Below are 12,855 nucleotides of genomic sequence, written 5' to 3'. Positions count from 1 at the left end.
GTCTATCTGCTTTCCAGTTTCCAAAATTTTGATGTTGCTTTTTCCCCTATTGGTCCTTGTTAATAGATGCCTTATTGGTTTTTCTTAAAACCCTTTATTCCTGGCTAACGCGGTGAAACCCCGTCTCTACTAAAAATACAAAAAAATTAGCCGGGCGTGTTGGCGGGCACCTGTAGTCCCAGCTACTCGGGAGGCTGAGGCAGGAGAATGGCGTGAACCCGGGAGGAGGAGCTTGCAGTGAGCCGAGATAGCACCATTGCACTCCAGCCTGGGCGACAGAGCAAGACTCCGCCTCAAAAAAAAAAAAAAAAAAAACCCTTTATTGTTGCTATAATGGCATTTCCAAAGAAAGCAGAGCTCAAAGCTTGGGCTCAATTCATTATTTTTTTAACTGGAAGTTGGTACATTGTTCCATATTTGTTGAACCCACTGTGCAATGTGAGCCACGGAAGTGCCCTGTCCCACTGTGGATGCCTCTTCTGACTGACATATTTCTCCTTTTTTGGGGTGCACCAAACATATCAAAGAGATGTCAAACTAAAGGAAAAGCTCATAACCATAGGCTTTCTGTGTTGAAAGTTGCTATGACTTTTAATGGCAAAAACCACAATTATGTTTGCACCAACTTAATAATATTCCCAACCCAGCAGGTATTTGTTGAAGATATTGGGCTATCACTCTGAAAATAGTTCCCAAATAATATTTTCCAGCCTCCCTGATTCTGCCTTTGCCTTCCTGACATCCATGTGTGTGCCCACTTGTGTGTGCTTGCACACAGACACACACACACACTCACATTTTCTTCCTTTTTTGGAGTGTACCCTTATCAGTATTAAGAATCTGACTCAGAACGATAGGGAGGGCTTTAGTCTTCCTGTTCAGCTATTACCATGGCTCAGAATGCTGTCTATGTCGGGAGACGAGTCCCTGGTTTTTTTTCATGGCCTGTCCATGTCTTTCCCTCATGCCACCAAATTGAAGATAATGCTATAACTTTGCATTTAGTTTTATAGCCATAGGAATATTCAGCACTATATATGTTTAAATACAGGATAACCCAGAACATAAAACACCTCCATTCCTTTTCCAGTTGAGAATATTCTCCAGAATTTTGGCCAATTTAAGTATAAATAACCTTTAGAACCTTATTGAAATTGATGTTTACTTACAAATTTTATTGGAGTAGTTTCATTATATACACAATTTAAAAATATATATTATAAAACTAATTTAATTTACTGCTTTTTTCCTACTCATATAATAATAAAGTTGTAAGAAACAATTTTATTCAAACTCCTCACTGGCGTCTTGGACATTAATATCTTTGTCGTCAGTAGAGCCATTTTTAAAAATCTTCCAACACAGTTTTCCACAGTACGTTGTATTCATTTCCATTTGAGGCATTGTGACACATTTATGTTTGTATCTATATGTTTGCTCCCATGGAAACTTTTATCCCAAGCCACAATAGCCCATTACATGGGGACAGATTTTTGGTTGTTTAATTTGTCCTGATGGTATATGTGCATGATTTCCACAGACGACCATTTTCTGTATTGATTTTCAAGTGAGCTTTAGAAGAATTGTTTACAAAGACATTAGACACTTGCAATTGTGAGGTGATACCTTTAGCAATAATTACTAAATCTGTGTCAAATTTCTTTGCCTTCCTTATTTACTGATTCTGTCAGGTGACATCTCTAATCATTGCAAACCAGTATTGATTGAGGTCATTTCAGGCTGATATTTCTTTGCCAAACAAGATTTTTGTTCAAAATAAAGAATTTGAGGCTGGGTGCGGTGGCTTATGTCTGTAATCCCAGCACTTTTGGAGGCCGAGGTGGGTGGATCACCTGAGGCCAGGAGTTAGAGGCCAGCCTGGCCCACATAGTGAAACCCCATCACTACTAAAAAATACAAAAATTAGCTGGACGTGGCGGTGGGCACCTGTAATCCCAGCTACTCGGGAGGCTGAGGCACGAGAATCGCTTGAACCTGGGAGGCAGAGTTTGCAGCAAGCCGAGATTGCACCACTGCACTCCAGCCTGGGCAACAGAGCAAGACTCCATCTCAAAAAAAAAAATTTTTTTAAATAGTGCCTTTCCAAATTGGTCTTCTTGTTCAGCCTTATTGCCATGGCTCCGAATGCTGTCTATGTAGGGAGATGGGTCCTTGATTTTTTTCATGGCCTGTCCATGTCTTTTCCCTCATGCCTCTTCTTATAGATTACCCAGTCTCAGGTATTCTGTTATAGCAACACTAAATGGACTAAGACACTTTCTCTTCAGACATCCACAGGACTCTCTCCATAATATGAGAGATTTTTTTAAGGACGCAAATTTAGAGTAATTCTTTTCTGAGAGTTAATTTTTAGAAATTATTGTATTTGGAGTAGATTCCACACTCGGTTTTATTGCTTATTGTTGATCCCCTTTTATAATGATCTTCTCATTTCTGGGTCCAACACTTTGATCTAATAGCCAGTGGGATTTAAGTGCCATGATTTTAAACATAATTTACACACTGACGATTCTCAGTGTTGTACCTCCAGTCTTGACATTTTCCTTGATCTTCAGTTTATATCTTCATCTATCAAATCAACACCTCCTAAGCCTAAACCTAAACTGATGTTTAATAGGCATCTCAAACTTGAAATGTCCAATACAGAATTAGTCTCCAAGAGTTGGATTTTATAAAGCCAGATGCCCCTTGGGTTTAGTCTCTTTGGATTTATCCACTGCCCATTTGACCTTCTCCACCATGTTATGCTGCAGACCAGTAGCCCTCACCATAAGCCTGGGCCATACCCTTGAACTTCCCAGCTTGCAGAACTGTGAGCTAAATAAACCTCTCTTCTTTATAAATTACCCAGTCTCAGGTATTCTGTTACAGCAACAACACTAAATAGACTAAGACACTCTCCCTTCAGATATCCACAGGACTCTCTCCATCGTTTAATTCAGGTCTCTGTTAAGATGTTATCTTCCCAACTGCAATACTACCCCACTGACACACACTAGTAACTCTGTAACCCTTCATTCTGTGTTCTTTTTCTTTATAAAACTTACCATTCCATGCTAGTGCATTTACTATAATTTAAATATTTATTATTTACATTATACTCATTTGTTTATTTTCTGTTTTTCCACCAGAATGTGGGCTTCATTAAGGCTAAAACTTTGTTTCATTCATGAGTTATTCTCAGTTCCTAGCACCAAGTCTGTGTTCAATAAATATTTGTTAAATGAATTAATGAATGAGCAAACCAGTTTTCCATATGATAGATCACATATTTAGTTCTCCTTTCATCCTTTTTCTTTTACCCACTGCATTCCTGCTTTCTCTTTTATAATTTTAACCCTTCTTCTTTTCTCACTGCATTCCTGACATCTTATCAACATCAATGACTTGATATGCATTTGTTTTGCTGCAGTACTTTATTACTGTAGGCACAGTATAAAATTCTGCCATGGCATTGTTTATTTCTTATATTATTAGTTTCTCACAGTAAAAATCTCAACCAGGCTTCTGTTCATCCCATTCTTTTGCAGTATTATTTCTTCTCTCATCTCACATTTCATAGGCTCTACGTTTTCTTGAATTTTATTGGGAACTTAAACTTTTCTTCTAGCAAGTGATTTTCTTCAGAAGACCTTTTTTTTGCTTCCTTGCAGAGTGTTTAGCAGTGTCTCAACATCCACACAGAACCCCAAAGTGAAGAATGGGAGATGTGTTGGTCTGAGGCATTTAAGGAAATCTCTCTTTAATCCTTAGTGGCTGAGCTAACCAAGCAAAGACTTCAGTGGCAACATGTGACAAAGAATACAGACTTTACAGAATAATTCCAAAGGACACTAAAAAAAAATAGCAGCAGCAACAACAAATAATAATAACAAACTCTGGAGAGGGGGAGAATCTGATTTCCAGAGTTGCCATATTATATTATTTTAAAGGTCAACTTTTTCAACAAAAAATACAAGTTACGCAAAGAAATCAGAAAGGATGGCCCATAAACAGGAAAAAGGAAGCAAAAACAAGAGAAACTACACTAAGGAACCCCAGATGTTGGATTTATTAGACAAAGACCTTAAATTAGCTGTTTAAAATATGCTTAAAGCATGAAGGAAATTATGTCTAAAGAACTAAAGAAAAGTTTTAAAATGTTGTTTCATGAAATATAGAATATCAATAAAGAGAAGTTATTAAAACGAAAATTCTGGAGTTGAAAATACAGCAACTGAACCGAAACATTCACTTAGAGGAGCTCAACAGAACATTTTAACAGGCAGAAGAAAAAGAAGTCAGCAAACCTGATGATAGGTCAGATGATGTTATCTGTCTGAGGAAGAGAAAGATAAAAAGAATGAAGAAAAATGAAGAGTCTCAAAGACCTATCAATCATACCGAGATATACCAAGAATACAAAAATATGCATAATGGGAGTTCTAGAAGAGAAGATAGAGTGGCAGAAAGAATATTTGAGAAAAAAAAGGATGGCTAGGCTGGGTATGGTGGCTCACACCTGTAATCCCAGCACTTTGGGAGGCTGAGGTGGGTGGATCATGAGGTGAGGAGATTGAGACCATCCTGGCTAACATGGTCAAACCCTGTCTCTACTAAAAATACAAAAAAAGAAAAAAACAATTAGCCAGGCATGGTGGCAGCACCTGTAGTCCCAGCTACTCGGGAGGCTGAGGCAGGAGAATGGCGTGAACCCGAGAGGTGGAGCTTGCAGTGAGCCTAGATCGCACCACTGCATTCCAGCCTGGGCGACAGAGTGAGACTCTGTCTCAAAAAAAAAAAAAAGGATGGCTAACACTTCCCAAATTTGATGAGAAGAATTCATCTACACATTCAAGAATCTCAACAAACTCCAGCTAGGATAAACTAAGAAAGATCCTTACCTAGACACATCATAATTTAACTGTTAAAAGGCAAAGACAAAGAGAATATCTTCAGAGTGTCAAGAGAGAAGTGACTCACCATATATAAGAGAGCCTTAATAAGATTGTCAGCTGACTTTTAATCAGAAACCATAGATGTCAGAAGACAGTGGGATGGTATAGTCAGAGCCCTGAAAGACAAAAAAACTGTCAACCAAGAATTCTATATCCAAACAAAACTATATTTTAAAAATGAAGGAGACATTAAGACATTCCCAGAAAGACAAAAATTGAGGCAGTTTGTCAGATATTTCATCCTGAAGCTTTTCTACAAGTAATACTAATGAATGTTCAGTCCTTCAGGCTGAAATGATAGGACAATAGGAAGTAACTCAAATTGACATAAAGAAATAAAGGTAACTACATAGGTAAATACAAAGGGCAAAATAAATATAAAAGGAAAAATAAATTTATTTTTTTCTTTGTAATTTCTTTCCTCTTATTTGTTTTAAAGGACAGCGATATGAAGCAAAAATTATAAATCTATGTTGATGGTCATACAATGTGTAAAGATGTAATCTGTATGACAAAAATAGTACAAAAGTTGGGGAGGGAATGAAGTTATATTGGAGAAAGGTTTATGTATACAACTGAAATGAAGATAATAACTAGGTTGTTATAAATTAAGATGCTAATTATAATCTCCAGGGCAACCACTAAGAAAATAACTAAAATATATATAGTGAAAGAAATGACAAAGGAATACTAGAAAATATCTAGTACAAAGGAAGGTAATAATGGAGGACTAGAAGAAACAAAAAAAGAAACATGTAAAAATAAACATCAGAATGGCAGACATAAAGCCTATCTTATCAGCAATTATCTGAAATTACATAATCAAAATATAAAACTTTTATGTTTCATTGGACACTATTGAGAAAGTGCAAGAAAATTCAGAATGAGAAAAAAGTTCAAATTATATATCTGATAAGGGACTTATATCTAGAATATATAAAGAACTCCTACAGTTCAACAATAACTAAACAAATAACCCAATTTAAACATTGTGCAAAGGATCTGAATATACATATCTCCAAAGAAGATGTACAAAGACAATAAGCACATAAAAAGATGCCAAACATCATTAGCCAGCAGGGAGAGAAATGCAAATTAAACCAACAATGGGCTGGGCACGGTGGCTCATGCCTGTAATCCCAGCACTTTGGGAGGCCGAGGCAGGTGGATCACGAGGTGAGATCGGGACCATCCTGGATAACACGGTGAAACTAAAAATACAAAAAATTAGCCAGGCGTGGTGGCAGGTGCCTGTAGTCCCAGCTACTCGGGAGGCTGAGGCAGGAGAATGGTGTGAACCCAGAAGGCGGAGCTTGCAGTGAGCCGAGATCGCACCACTGCACTCCAGCCTGGGCGACAGAGCAAGAATCTATCTCAAAAACAACAACAACAAAAAAAAAAAAACCAAAAAACCAACAATGAATACATTTTTTGTTTTTGTTCTTCTTAAGAGATGTGGTCTCACTATGGTGCCCAGACTGGAGTGCAGTGGCTACTCACAGGCACATTCATGACACACTGTAGCCTCAAACTCCTGGGCTCAAGTGATGCTCCCACCTCATCCTCTCAAGTATCTGGGACTACAGGCGTGCACCACTGCACCCAGCTTAAAACAATGAGATAGTACTTCAGACCCACTGGAATGGCTATGACAAAAATGACAGACAATAATAAAGGTCAGTGAGGATGTAGAGAAATTGGGACATGCCTACACTGATGGTGGAAATGTAAAATGGTGCAGCTGCTTTGAAAAATTCTGGCAGTTCCTCATAAAGTCAGACATACAGTTACCACATGAACCAGTGATTCCATTCATAGGTATATGACCCCCAGAATTGAAAATCTATGTTCATACAAAAACTTGCACAGAAATGTTCATAGCAGCTTTATTCATAATAGCCAAAAAGTAGAAAGAACCCAAGTGTCCATTAACTGATGAATGGATAAACAAAACATGGTATATCCATACAATGAAATATTAGTCAGCCTTAAAAAGGGATGAACTACTGATGCATACAAAACATGGATGAACCTTGAAAACATTTTGTTAAATGAAAGAAGCCAGACACAAAGAGTCACATATTGTATGATTCTATTTATGTGAAATGTCTGGAAAAGGCATATCCATAGAGACAGAAGATTAGTGGTTGCCAGGGGCTTGTAGAAGGGGGTAGTGCAGAGTGGTTGCTAATGGTTACAGAGTTTCTTTTTAGAGTAATGAAAATGTTCTGGAATTTGATAGTGATGACTGTTGAACTACTCTGTGGATGTATGAAAAACCACTGAATTGCAGTTTAAGGGGTAAATATTATAGTGTGTGAATTGTATCTCAGTTTTAAAAATGGGATGGAGTTGTGTCTAGACCTCTAATGTGCAAGGACTTCCTCCTATGTCCTACCTCTATCACCTGGACGTGTCTAAGTGGCCCTCCTGCCATCACCTTGACCCCTCTTGGTCCCTGTATTAGTCAGGGTTCTTCAGAGAAACAGAACCAATAGGGTATCAACATCAATATTGGCATTGACACCAGTATCTATATTGACAAAAATATTAATATATAGAGAGATATAGACACATAGAAAGACCAGCTGTTCACCCAACAAGCTCCTTCCTGTCCCCTTTGGGAGCTCTATTCTTTATATTCCCAGTAACTAGCTAGGATTCCGTGATTAGAATTATCACTCCTATTTCCTTCTTGTTGTGAGGTTAATGAGGGGATACATATTGAGCCCAGAACCTGGCCAGCCCAGGGACTGTGGATGTCCTGGTGAGGGTGACTGGCTGACAGCTCCTGAGATGGAGAAGATGAGAATCTATGGTTCTTTGAACAGTGCATGGCTCCTGAGACCCTAACCTCTATGCATTGACTAGAATATTCTCAGCTTTTTTAGAGACTGGAATTAAAAATCTAATAATATTACAATTCTGCTCAAAACCTTCATCGACTCCCCATTGCATTCTAAATAAGAGCCTAAGTGTAGTCTAACATTCCCTTTCTAGAATGTGATCCCAGTCCACCTGTCTAGTCTCCTGTGCAGTATTCCCTCAGTAGCTGTCATTCTTCTGCAGGACACTTGACCAAACATTCCAGAAAACCTGGCGTCTCCCTCATGCATTGAACATGCCATTCGGCACAATGCCATTGAGAAACTGGACTTGGGATACAGGGAGACCTGGTCAGGAAGTCCAGCTCTGCCAAAGACTAGCTGGGTAACCTTGGGGAAGTCACTCTACCTTCTGTTTAGTTTCCTCATTTGTCAAAATGAGGAATGAGTCTGGCAGTCTCAGTCGGTGGTCACAAGGTTTAAGCGACGTAGAGCATGTGAAGGGCCTTAGAGAACTAATTTGGCCTAGTCTAGCATCCCCTTCCTGGGGGAAGAGGCCCCCTCTCCTACTCCCTCCCTTTGGTTCTGTGGGTGGCCAGTCATTGCCACTTTTACTTCTCTGGACACACAGGTGAGGAAGTGGATCTCTCTGGGAACTTTCAAGTTGGAGTTAGAGAAGGATCGCCTCTTTAAGATGGAAGAGTCTGGAAGATGTGAAGTAGGGAGGCAGTGGTGCCTATGTGGCCCAGAAAGCCAGTGTGTAAGCATGGAGAGAGTCCAGGTGGCATTTAATTTTGGGTTCTGGTTATTTCTGCAGCCAGATGCAGCCCTTTCCATGTTAAGCAAACTCACCCATCAATTACCCTTTTACCCAAGCTGGATTAAGACAGGCTTCTGATCATCGCATGACTGATGAACTCAGGAGTCAGGGATTGGGGGAGCCTTCCCAGACTCCTCGTTGCTCCAGGTTTGTGTTCTTACTCTCTACTCTTACCTTTCCCGTGAGATCTGAGGCTCTGTCTAGGCAGGGAAATAGTCATTTGACTTGCTCCTCCCTTTGAGTCAGCTTGGGGTTCAGTCAGTGTTTGGGCTTAACCCTCGAGGCTCAGGCAACATCAGCAGGGCGGTGAGAGCCTTTGCTCAGGGAGTGGAGGTACTTAGAAAACTTTGAGATGGGTGCCAGGACTTCTGCCAGCTTCCAAGGGAGAACTAAGTTTGGACTTCTGTGAATCTCAATGGCTAAACCACCTTCATTTCCACTCAGACCCACCAAATCCAAGTTTCTGGAATCGAGGCCTGAGAATCTGCATGTTTTTCAAGCATGCGGGTGATTCTCGTGTGACCTAAACTTGACAATCTCTGGGCTGAGTCTTTTATGAAGCCCTGAGTTCATCGTTTTACTTCTTCAGATTCCTGAGTACAGCGGTTTGGGGAAAGTTATAACCAAAACAAGCCAGCGAGCTAGTTTCTTATGCTAATGGTCACACAGATCTCATAATTACATGGAGGACACAAGTGTCTCATAATTAGCGTCTGCTGTTCTGTTCCTGGGGGGCAATTGTTCTGCAACAATGGCCAGGCTCAGTGCTGGACCACCAGCGTCCCTCAGCTCACTCCCCTCCACCACATTCCAATCTCATGAGAGAAGAGCCCCTAGTTCTCAGGACTTTAACCCTCTCCTGCCAGGACCCCCAGGGCCAGTGCTGAGGTGGGGGAGGTTCATGATCTGATGCCAGGCATCCAGAGGGAAGTGGGAGAAAGAAATGTGGAATGACCGAGTACTGGGGGCAGCTAGCACTTTGCATTTAAGGCTGTGTTTCTCACTCAGACCTAACGAAGCATAACTTATGGGGTTGAGGCACAGGAATCCTGGGAATTCTGATTTTACTAGGATTTGAGACTCACTGACCAAATCTTTACCTCTTTCAGGCTGACAAGTTGGCTAAAAGGGCAGGAAGACTTACTCCTAGCATGCATCTGCCACTCAAACCATCACAATAGCCTCCCGCCTTCTCAGTGGGATTACGAGTGACCCTGCGGCAGAAGGCAGCAGGAGGTGGTGACAAGAACACACATCTGGCCCTAAAACTTGGGTCAGTCACATCCTGGCTGCCATTCACCAGCTATATGATTTTAGGAAAGTGGATTCACCTCTGAGCTGCAGATTCCTCATCTATAAAATGAAGCCAAGAACACCCACCCTTAGTATTTGGGTATTTAGATTGTTTCCATATTTTTTTATTTCTTTTACCATATTCTTGGCATTATGAGTTTAGCATTCAAGGTTCTGACCAATGAGTGATCCCAGGGGTGTTCATGAAAACCCCTGGGGGAAGCTTTTACAAAATAGAGAATGGAGTCTATTGAGCTGGAATTTGTAAGGGCATGACTCAGGAATGGAGTATTTGGAGAAAGTTCTTCACGTCTTCCTAATGCATACTTTTATCTTTTATTTTTAAATTTTTTTGTTATTATTTATTTATTTTTTTTAGAGACAGGGCCTCACTCTGTTGCCCAGGCTAGAGTGCAATGGTGCAATCGCAGCTCACTGCAGCCAGCCTTGACCTCCAGGGCTCAAGTGATCCTCCTGTATCAGCCTCCCAAGTAGCTAGATCTACAGGCATGTGCCACCATGCCAAACTAATTTTTTAAACATTTTTTTGTAGAGACTGGGTAATATGGTTTGGCCGTGTCCCTGCCCAAATCTCAACTTGAATTATATCTCCCAGAATTCCTATGTGTTGTGGGAGGGACCCAGGAGGAGGTAATTGAATCATGGGGGCTGGTCTTTCCCCTGCTATTCTCGTGATAGTGAATAAGTCTCACGAGATCTGATGGGTTTATCAGGGGTTTCCACTTTTGCTTCTGCCTCAACTTTCTCTTGCTGCCACTACGTAAGAAGTGCCTTTAGCCTCCTTCCATGATTCTGAGGTCTCCCCAGCCATGCGGAACGGTAAGTCCAATTAAACCTCTTTTTCTTCCCAGTTTCGGGTATGTCTTCATCACAAGTGTGAAAACGAACTAATACAGTGGGTTTTGCTATGTTGCCCAGGCTGGCCTCAAACTGTCCTCAACTCATCCTCCTGCCTCGGCCTCCCAAACTGCTGGGATTACAGATGTAAGCCACCATACCTGGCCGTCTAATGCATACTGTTATTCAAACTCATCTGTGAGAGGCCTGGAAGGACTTTGACATGGTTAAAAAAAAAAAAAAAGTGTGATTTTGCAGAGGCATCGGTTTAAATTGTGTACACTGATAATGTTAGAGCAAATTTGTTAGCAGGGAGTGAGCCTAGGCAAGTACCCAGCATAGACTTGTCTGTCTCCTTTCTAAGATTTCCAAAGGGCTAAACACTTTACTTATTATCTTTTTTAATCCTAAATTTGTATTGCTGCTCTGGGCTACTCCCCAGGCCCCTAGACCCATATATCCAGCTACCTGCCTGATCTCTCCGCTTGGATGGGAATAAACATCTCCAGTGTTGCTGGTCCCAACTGAACTTCTGATTCCCCCCAAACCTGCTCCAGTCTCAATCTCAATGGCAACTTATTTAATGACAATTAAATTCTTATGATTTCTCGGGCATTTTGAATATATCCTTAAACGTTCCCTTTCTCTCACACCCTACATCCTATTCTTAAGCAAATTCCACTGACTCTCCCCTTGAAAAACATCCGGAATCCAAAAAGTTCTCATCATACTCATGGCAACCTCTCTATCCTAAGGCACTTTCACCTCTCTCCTGAATAATTGCCATCATATTAAGGCAATGTCTCTGATGCTTTTTTTTTTCTTTTTAGAGACGGAGTCTCGCTCTGTTGCCAGGCTGGAGTACAGTGGCATGATCTCGACTCACAGCAACTTCTGCCTCCTGGGTTCAAGTGATTCTCCTGCCTCAGCCTCCCAAGTAGCTGGGACTACAGGCATGTGCCATCACGCCCAGCTAATTTTTGTATTTTTAGTAGAGACGGGGTTTCACCATGTTGAACAGGATGGTCTCAATCTCTTGACCTCATGATCCACCTGCCTCGGCCTCCTAAAGTGCTGGGATTATAGGCGTGAGCCACCGCACCCGGCCTTTTAATTTTATTTTAATTTATTTTTTGAGACAGTGTCTTACAATGTCGCCCAGGCTGGAGTGCAGTGGTGCAATCTCAGTTCAGTGCAACCTCCACCTCCTGGGTTCAAGCAATTCTTCCATCTCAGCCTCCAGAGTAGCTGGGATTACAGGTGTGCGCCACCACGCCTGGCTAATTTTTGTATTTTTAGTAGAGATGGGGTTTCACCATGTTGGTCAGGCTGGTCTTGAACTCCTGACCTTAAGTGATCTGCTCACCTTGGCCTCCCAAAGTGCTGGGATTACAGGTTTGAACCACCGTACCTGGCCTAGACAGAGGCTTTTTTATCCCAGTCTCCCAAATCTCTCTGAGCTATGCCATGCCAACTCTGCAGTAATCCAGGCAACTGGACCTGAAAAGGAATTGAATCCTCCGTGGCTTTTTTGCTCATTGTTTCCACCTGTGAGGAATCCTAAGGAGAAAAATGGAAGAATCATTTGCACAAAGATATTTATCTCTGGGATGGGTGTGGTGGCTCACGCCTGTAATTGGAGCACTTTGGGAGACCGAGGTGGGCGGATCACGAGGTCAGGAGATCGAGACCATCCTGGCCAACATGGTGAAACCCCATCTCTACGAAAAATACAAAAATTAGCTGGGTGTGATGGTGCATGCCTGTAATCTCAGCTACTGGGATGGCTGAGGCAGGAGAATTGCTTGAACCAGGAAATTGGAGGTTGCAGTAAGCTGAGATCACACCACTGCACTCCAGCTGACGACACAGTGAGACCCCATTTCAAAAAAAAAAAAAAAAAAAAGATATTTATCTCTGAATTGCTGGTTTATTCAGTAGAATCTTTGAGAATGACAAGTCTGAGCTCCGGAGCCCAATGTTAAGAGGTCTGGGAGAAGAGGCCTGGTGCTGTGGCTCACACCTGTAATCCCAGCACTTTGGGAGGCGGAGGCAGGTGGATCACCTGAAGTCAGGAGTTCGAGACCGGCCTGGCCAACAT

General features: G+C 41.4%; 1 long non-coding RNA gene across 1 annotated transcript; it reads left to right on the top strand.

Moving 5' to 3' along the window:
• Positions 1-9,411: 9,411 nt before the first annotated feature.
• On the top strand, positions 9,412-10,157 carry LOC101179017. The gene is made up of 2 exons (XR_179210.3): positions 9,412-9,491; positions 9,713-10,157. It is a non-coding gene; the product is annotated as an uncharacterized LOC101179017 (long non-coding RNA).
• Positions 10,158-12,855: the final 2,698 nt, after the last annotated feature.

The sequence above is a fragment of the Nomascus leucogenys genome, chromosome 13 (genome assembly GCF_006542625.1).
Source record: "Nomascus leucogenys isolate Asia chromosome 13, Asia_NLE_v1, whole genome shotgun sequence".
In the NCBI taxonomy this organism is placed as follows: Eukaryota; Metazoa; Chordata; class Mammalia; order Primates; family Hylobatidae; genus Nomascus; species Nomascus leucogenys.
This window is presented reverse-complemented; position numbering and strand designations above follow the sequence as displayed.